This window comes from Bos grunniens, chromosome 5, assembly GCF_055505025.1.
Source record: "Bos grunniens cultivar Pamir isolate PY7600 chromosome 5, Bosgru_T2T1.0, whole genome shotgun sequence".
Classification (NCBI taxonomy): domain Eukaryota; kingdom Metazoa; phylum Chordata; class Mammalia; order Artiodactyla; family Bovidae; genus Bos; species Bos grunniens.
In genome coordinates this window covers 58,640,466-58,649,131 of record NC_141169.1, presented here as the reverse complement: position 1 = coordinate 58,649,131, position 8,666 = coordinate 58,640,466, and positions in this window count along the sequence as shown.

Sequence of the window (8,666 nt, the reverse complement as noted above, 5' to 3'; positions counted from 1 at the left end):
AATCTACTTGCCTGGCAAGTGGAAGCATTCCACTGTGCCTCTTTTCATAATAATAATCCACCATCTGTGCTGTTTGATATTTTCCTTAGAATTAGTGTCTTATGATTTCTTCTGAAATGCTTCCTCAGTTGTGTTTTTTAAATTTATTTCTAATTGGAGGATAGTTGATTTCTGCCATACAACAACATTAACCAGCCATAACTGTACATATGTCCCCTGCCTCTTGAATCTTCCTCCCCTCCACCCCCATCCCACCCTTCTAGGTTGTCACCTAGCACTGGATACAGATCCCTATGTTATACATCAATTGTATTTTAAAGGCACAGGTGGGAGACTGTGAACATTTTAAAGAAATTAGCTTCATCACTCAGTCATGTCCAATTCTTTTGCAACCTCATGGACTGTAGCCGGCCAGGCTCCTCTGTCTATGGAATTTTCCAGGCAAGAATAATGGAGTGGGTTGCCATTTCCTTCTTCAATAAATACAAGTGATACCATACAATTACATCATTTTCTTGAACAGCTTTTTTAATTGTCTCAAATCAAATCAGATCAGATCAGTCACTCAGTCATGTCCGACTCTTTGCAACCCCATGAATCCCAGCAGGCCAGGCCTCCCTGTCCATCACCAACTCCCGGAGTTCGCCCAGACTCAGGTCCATCGAGTCAGTGATGCCATCCAGCCATCTCATCCTCTGTCGTCCCCTTCTCCTCCTGCCCTCAATCCCTCCTAGCATCAGAGTCTTTTCCAGTGAGTCAACTCTTCGCATGAGGTAGCCAACGTACTGGAGTTTCAGCTTTAGCATCATTCCTTCCAAAGAAATCCCAGGGCTGATCTCCTTAAGAATGGACTGGTTGGATCTCCTTGCAGTCCAAGGGACTCTCAAGAGTCTTCTCCAACACCACAGTTCAAAAGCACCAATTCTTCGGCACTCAGCCTTCTTCACAGTCCAACTCTCACATCCATACATGACCACAGGAAAAACCATGGCCTTGACTAGACAAACCTTTGTTGGCAAAGTAATGTCTCTGCTTTTTAATATGCTGTCTAGGTTGGTCATAACTTTCCTTCCAAGGAGTAAGTGTCTTTTAATTTCATGGCTGCAGTCACCATCTGCAATGATTTTGGAGCCCAGAAAAATAAAGTCTGACACTGTTTCCACTGTTTCCCCATCTATTTCCCATGAAGTGATGGGACTGGATGGCATGATCTTAATTGTCTGAATGTTGAGCTTTAAGCCAACTTTTTCACTCTCCTCTTTCACTTTCATCAAGAGGCTTCTTAGTTCCTCTTCACTTTCTGCCATAAGGGTGGTGTCATCTGCATATCTGAGGTTATTGATATTTCTCTTGGCAATCTTGATTCCAGCTTGTGTTTCTTCCAGTCCAGTGTTTCTCATGACGTATTCTGCATATAAGTTACATAAGCAGGGTGACAATATACAGCCTTGACGAACTCCTTTTCCTATTTGGAACCAGTCTGTTGTTCCATGTCCAGTTCTAACTGTTGCTTCCTGACCTGCATACAAATTTCTCAAGAGGCAGATCAGGTGGTCTGGTATTCCCATCTCTTTCAGAATTTTCCACAGTTTATTGTGATCCACACAGTCAAAGGCTTTGGCATAGTCAATAAAGCAGAAATAGATGCTTTTCTGGAACTCTCTCGCTTTTTCCATGATCCAGCAGATGTTGGCAATTGAATCTCTGGTTCCTCTGCCTAATTGCCTTTTTATTTAACACTATTTGCCGTATCTTACTCTCAAATGTTTGTCTGTTAAACATTCTATTGAGCCCTCTTTCATCCTAAAGACCTCACTTCTAAGGCTTCCATCCTCCTACTCCATCTGTACAAGTGGCCTTCTGTGTATGTTCAACAGTTGTCCTATATTCACTTTTGATTAATGGATTAAAATGTGAAATGAGATGTAATTTTTAAGAGTAAAATGGGTTATAACCACTCAACAAGAATTACAACAATGGGAGAACATTACAAAAAGATAATAAATCAAAAACCAAGACTCAAAATATTTTTGTGTATCATAAAATTAAACAATAAGATGTTTCAACATGTAGGAACAATTCCTGAGACCCACAGATAAGGGTTATTCTTGAATAAAGATTATCTCAGATGCTACAAATACAGCAGGTATTATTGTCCAGATAAATGCCTTAAGAGGAAGTGAGTTGTACCCACCAACAATTGAGCCTTTACCTAGCATATATAATCAACTGGGAGAGTAGGTAATGTGAAATTTTGGAAATCTTTTATAATCATTCCCATAAGCTTATAAAGATTGGATTGTGGCAAATCAGTGAATGTCTGGTCCCCTCAAAGTAAGCAGACTCCAAGAGTACACATGTAAAATGTGTACATATCATTCCTGGAATGTTCTATGATTGCTACAAGAGTCCTCCAGTCATTTTGATCCACAGGAGAAAAAGTTTGCTTTGTGTAGTTGAACAATTTTTATAGGACAAGCTTGAGAGGTGGAGATGAAAATAAATAAACAAGTGTTCATATAATTGGTCCCATATTTGCCTCTTCTTCATTGGTTAATCCTGTGTTTCGAATTTGTCGAGCTATTTCCTCAATGGTATTATGTTTACCTAGGAGGACAAGAACGTTGCAAGGATGGTGCATAATGTGATTTCCTATTATATCTTCCATGGTTGGCCTTAAGACTTCTTTGGATTCTGGTTTTAGAAGGTATTATAAAAATTGGGAAAGAGATTTAAACAGATTGCTCTGAACCTCAATAGGCTCAGCTCCAATCATAGTGCCAATGTCAGTGGAATATCTGATTAATAAAGAATCTAGGGCTTCATGGAGCTCCTCCAATGTGTTTTACTTAGACATAAGGACAAACTTGGAGAAGGCAATGGCACCCCACTCTAGTACTGTTGCCTGGAAAATCCCAAGGATGGAGGAGCCTGGTAGGCTGCAGTCCATGGGGTCACTAAGAGTCAGACACGACTGAGCGACTTCACTTTCTTTTTTTTTTTTTTTTTAATTTTATTTTATTTTTAAACTTCACATAATTGTATTAGTTTTGCCAAATATCAAAATGAATCCGCCACAGGTATACATGTGTTCACTTCCATGCATTGGAGAAGGAAATGGCAACCCAGTCCAGTGTTCTTGCCTGGAGAATCCCAGGGACGGGGGAGCCTGATGGGCTGCCTTCTATGGGGTCGCACTGAGTCAGACACGACTGAAGCGACTTAGCAGCAGCAGCAGCAGCAAGGACAAACTATCTCAACTATCAAGGCAAAACAACCTTGAATCTCCTTCAGTCAAGAGAATGTATGTACCATTGTAAACACATCCTGCTGTACAATGACAAATTATTCTTACAAAACTAAACAATCTACATCCATATTTTTTTTATTTTTAAACTTTACAAAATTGTATTAGTTTTGCCAAATTACATCCATATTTTAAAATAGATAGTTATCTAAGGTAGAACCAAATAAAAATTAAAAAAAAAAAAACAAAGACATGCTTTTGTAGCCCAGATTTAGAAATCCAGGACAATGACAATTTGCAAAATTTAATAGTAACCTTTATCTAAGTTTGTCCACTTTATAGTACCTGATATGTGGTCTTCAGGATTGTAAAAGTCATGCAGTATATGCCATGGCAAATGATTCAGCAACTGGATTATCTAATGTAAAGAAATCAACAAGATCTATGGAGCAGGAGATTGAAATGACTACTGTTGAAAACAGTGTATGATCAATGCCCACTCAACACCAATACAAAAGCAGCTGATCACACACACACCAAAAAAATGATCTATTTTGCATCAAAGGCTGGAAATTAAATAGTGTAGATGCTACAGTTTTGTTATTCTTTTCAAAATTGTTTATACTATCTGAGTTTCCTTGCCTTTCTTTATAAGTAAGTTTTAAAACCAACTTATCTATATCCACAAAAAATCCTGCTAGAATTTTGACTGGATTGCTTTTTCTTGGTAAATATTTATTTACTAATTTATTTATTTGGCTGCACTGAGTCTGAGTTGTGACATGCAGGCTCTTCAGGCTCTTTAAGTTGTGGTATATGGAATTAGTTCCCTGACAAGCAATCGAACCCAGGCCCACTGCATTGGGACCTCAGAGTCTTAGCCACTGGACAACCAGGGAAGCCTTGACTAAAGTGCTTTAAGTCTAGAGATCACACTGAGAATAATTTATTTCTTAACAGCATTAGAACACCTTCCCACTAGAGTTGTTATAGAGGGCTGCCAGTACAAGAAATTGTGGTTCCCCAAAGGCCAGGACCCTTTTCCCCAGGATCACAGCAGAGAGTGCACTAGTCTGAGGGAGCTGGACTTCAGACCCACTGCAGGATATTGAAGACAGGAGCAGCACACCCCAAGTTAGTTCAGTCGCTCAGTCGTGTCTGACTCTTTGCAACCCCATGAATCACAGCACGCCAGGCCTCCCTGTCCATCACCAACTCCCGGAGTTCACCCAGACTCATGTCCATCAAGTCAGTGATGCCATCCAGCCATCTCATCCTCTGTTGTTCCCTTCTCCTCCTGCCCCTCAATCTCTCCCAGCATCAGAGTCTTTTCCAATGAGTCAACTCTTCACATGAGGTGGCCAAAGTACTGGAGTTTCAGCTTCAGCATCATTCCCTCCAAAGAAATCCCAGGGCTGATCTCCTTCAGAATGGACTGGTTGGATCTCCTTGCAGTCCAAGGGACTCTCAAGAGTCTTCTCCAACACCACAGTTCAAAAGCACCAATTCTTCAGCACTCAGCCTTCTTCACAGTCCAACTCACATCCATACATGACCACAGGAAAAACCATAGCCTTGACTAGACGAAACTTTGTTGGCAAAGTAATGTCTCTGCTTTTTAATATGCTATCTAGGTTGGTCATAACTTTCCTTCCAAGGAGTAAGTGTCTTTTAATTTCATGGCTGCAGTCACCATCTGCAGTGATTTTGGAGCCCAGAAAAATAAAGTCTGACACTGTTTCCACCGTTTCCCCATCTATTTCCCATGAAGTGATGGGACCAGATGCCATGATCTTCGTTTTCTGAATGTTGAGCTTTAAGCCAACTTTTTCACTCTCCTCTTTCACTTTCATCAAGAGGCTTTTGAGTTCCTCTTCACTTTCTGCCATAAGGGTGGTGTCATCTGCATATCTGAGGTTATTGATATTTCTCCCGGCAATCTTGATTCCAGTTTGTGTTTCTTCCAGTCCAGGGTTTCTCATGATGTACTCTGCATATAAGTTAAATAAGCAGGGTGACAATATACAGCCTTGATGAACTCCTTTTCCTATTTGGAACCAGTTTGTTGTTCCATGTCTAGTTCTAACTGTTGCTTCCTGACCTGCATACAAATTTCTCAAGAGGCAGATCAGGTGGTCTGGTATTCCCATCTCTTTCAGAGTTTCCCACAGTTTATTGTGATCCACAGAGTCAAAGGCTTTGTCATAGTTAATAAAGCAGAAATAGATGTTTTTCTGGAGCTCTCTTGCTTTCTTGATGATCCAGCAAATGTTGGCAATTTGATCTCTGGTTCCTCTGCCTTTTTGAAAACCAGCTTGAATATCAGGAATTCACAGTTCACATATTGCTAAAGCCTGGCTTGGAGAATTTTGAGCATTACTTTACTAGCATGTGAGATGAGTGCAATTGTGTGGTAGTTTGAGCATTCTTTGGCATTGCCTTTCTTTGGGATTGGAATGCAAACTGACCTTTTCCAGTCCTGTGGCCACTGCTGAGTTTTCCAAATTTGCTGGCATATTGAGTGCAGCACTTTCACAGCATCATCTTTCAGGATTTAAAAGAGCTCAACTGGAATTTCATCACCTCCACTAGCTTTGTTTGTAGTGATGCTTTCTAAGGCCCACTTGACTTCACATTCCAGGATGTCTGGCTGTAGGTCAGTGATCACACCATTGTGATTTTCTGAGTCGTGAAGCTCTTTTTTGTACAGTTCTTCTGTGTATTCTTGCCGTCTCTTCTTAATACCTTCCACTTCTATTAGGTCCATACCATTTCTGTCCTTTATCGAGCCCATCTTTGCATGAAATGTTCCCTTGTTATCTCTAATTTTCTTGAAGAGATCTCTAGTCTTTCCCATTCTGTTGTTTTCCTCTATTTCTTTGCATTGATCATAGAAGAAGGCTTTCTTATTTCTTCTTGCTATTCTTTGGATAGCAATACCCAGCTGTGGATGTGACTGGTGATAGAAGCAAGGTCCGATGCTGTAAAGAGCAATATTACATAGGAACCTGGAATGTCAGGTCCATGAATCAAGGCAAATTGGAAGTGGTCAAACAAGATGGCAAGAGTGAATGTCGACACTCTAGGAATCAGCAAACTAAAAGGGATTGGAATGGGTGAATTTCACTCAGATGACCATTATATCTACTATTGCGGGCAGGAATCCCTTAGAAGAAATGGAGTAGCCATCATGGTCAACAAAAGAGTCCAAAATGCAGTACTTGGATGCAATCTCAAAAACGACAGAATGATCTCTGTTCGTTTCCAAGGCAAACCATTCGATATCACAGTAATCCAAGTCTATACCCCAACCAGTAATGCTGAAGAAGCTGAAGTTGAACGGTTCTATGAAGACCTACAAGACCTTTTAGAACTAACACCCAAAAAAGATGTCCTTTTCATTATAGGGGACTGGAATGCAAAAGTAGGAAGTGAAGAAACACTTGGAGTAACAGGCAAATTTGACCTTGGAATACGGAATGAAGCAGGGCAAAGACTAATAGAATTTTGCCAAGAAAATGCACTGGTCATAACAAACACCCTCTTCCAACAACACAAGAGAAGACTCTATACACGGACATCACCAGATGGTCAACACCAAAATCAGATTGATTATATTCTTTGCAGCCAAAGATGGAGAAGTTCTATACAGTCAGCAAAAACAAGACCAGAAGCTGACTGTGACTCAGATCATGAACTCCTTATTGCCAAATTCAGACTTAAATTGAGGAAAGTAGGGAAAACCACTAGACCATTCAGGTATGTCCTAAATCAAATCCCTTTATGATTATACAGTGGAAGTGGGAAATAGATTTAAGGGCCTAGATCTGATAGATAGAGGGCCTGATGAACTATGGATCAAGGTTCATGACATTGTTCAGGAGACAGGGATCAAGACCATCCCCATGGAAAAGAAATGCAAAAAAGCAAAATGGCTGTCTGGGGAGGCCTTACAAATAGCTGTGGAAAGAAGAGAAGTGAAAAGCAAAGGAGAAAAGGAAAGATATAAGCATCTGAATGCAGAGTTCCAAAGAATAGCAAGAAGAGAAAAGAAAGTCTTCTTCAGCGATCAATGCAAAGCACACCCCCAGGAGGTAGCAAATCAGCAAGGGTCCCCAGTACATGATCACCAGCATGTGAGTATTAGAACAAGGATAATTTTCTTCTCAGCAGGTTTAAAAGAACTGAGAGCTAAATAGTGAACAGCAGTATACAGATTTTGAGAGCTGGCAGCAGCAACAAGTCGGGCCAAGATGCAATGGACCACAGGATAGCAACCATGCTGAAGCAGGGGCAGAATCTGAAGTCTCAAGGACTGTGGTCACCATCAGTTTAGACTCTGATGACCTAAATGGCTTCAACATTTAGGCTAACAAAGTGGGGAAAGATACTCAATTTGTGCTGAATATCAGAGAGACCATTCTTATCATCAGTAGAACAACAGTGTTGGGCAACATTGTTCTGGGTCAGACTCCCTTGAGATCATTCATTAATTCATGCATTTTCTAGCATAGTCTCTTGACAAACTACCAAGAAGAGCTTTAGTTCATTTTAGTAAAAGTATAAGAAGAGCCTCATTGAGGTCTGGTATTGTGGCTTCAATGGTAGCATGTCTGGAAGAAGAGAGGAATACTATTTCCAAGTGTCTACCATGATCCAAGAATAGTAACTAACAGCAGCGGGAGTCAGTGGCCTCGTAAACCTATTTGCCACTGGCTAAGGGCCATCCCCCAGAGGGACAATCTTCTTCCATTATATAGGCAGGGGCACGTTTTCCCTCATAAGATACATGGGTTAGTCACTGTGTCATCTTATGTTCCCACTGGAAAAGGGAAGTCCCTTTAATTCTTCTCAGGCCTTGAAAGCAGAGGCCATACTATGGACTGGCATTTCATGGGCCCACCAGGAAGAGAATAGTGACATCAGATCTGAGACTGTACCAGTGTGTGTTTCAGAAATCCAAGCTAATTTTATCAGCCTGTGTATTGTAATGAGGCTCTGAAAATTGAATTTTAGTATGCGACCTTGATTTGCATTTTGGGTATCTGTGATGCGAGAAATTCCTGGAGTTCTTTACCCCAAAAGAGAGTGTGAAACAACTTCAATAAGGGATTGTTGTTGCTGCCATTAGCCAGACCATGTGACTACATGGTCAGCAACAGACCAAGAGTCTATGAAAATGTGAAGGGGCCAATTTTTGGCCATCACATCTTCCAATATTAAAATGACTGTGCTGTGGTGCACTGGGATGACCCAGAGGGGATGGGATGGGGAGGGAGGTGGGAGAGGGTTTCAGGATGGGGAATACATGTACACCCATGGCTGATTCATGTCAGTGTATGGCAAAAACCACTACAATATTGTAAAGTAATTAGCCTCCAATTAAAATAAATAAAAAATAAAATGACTGTGCTGTCCC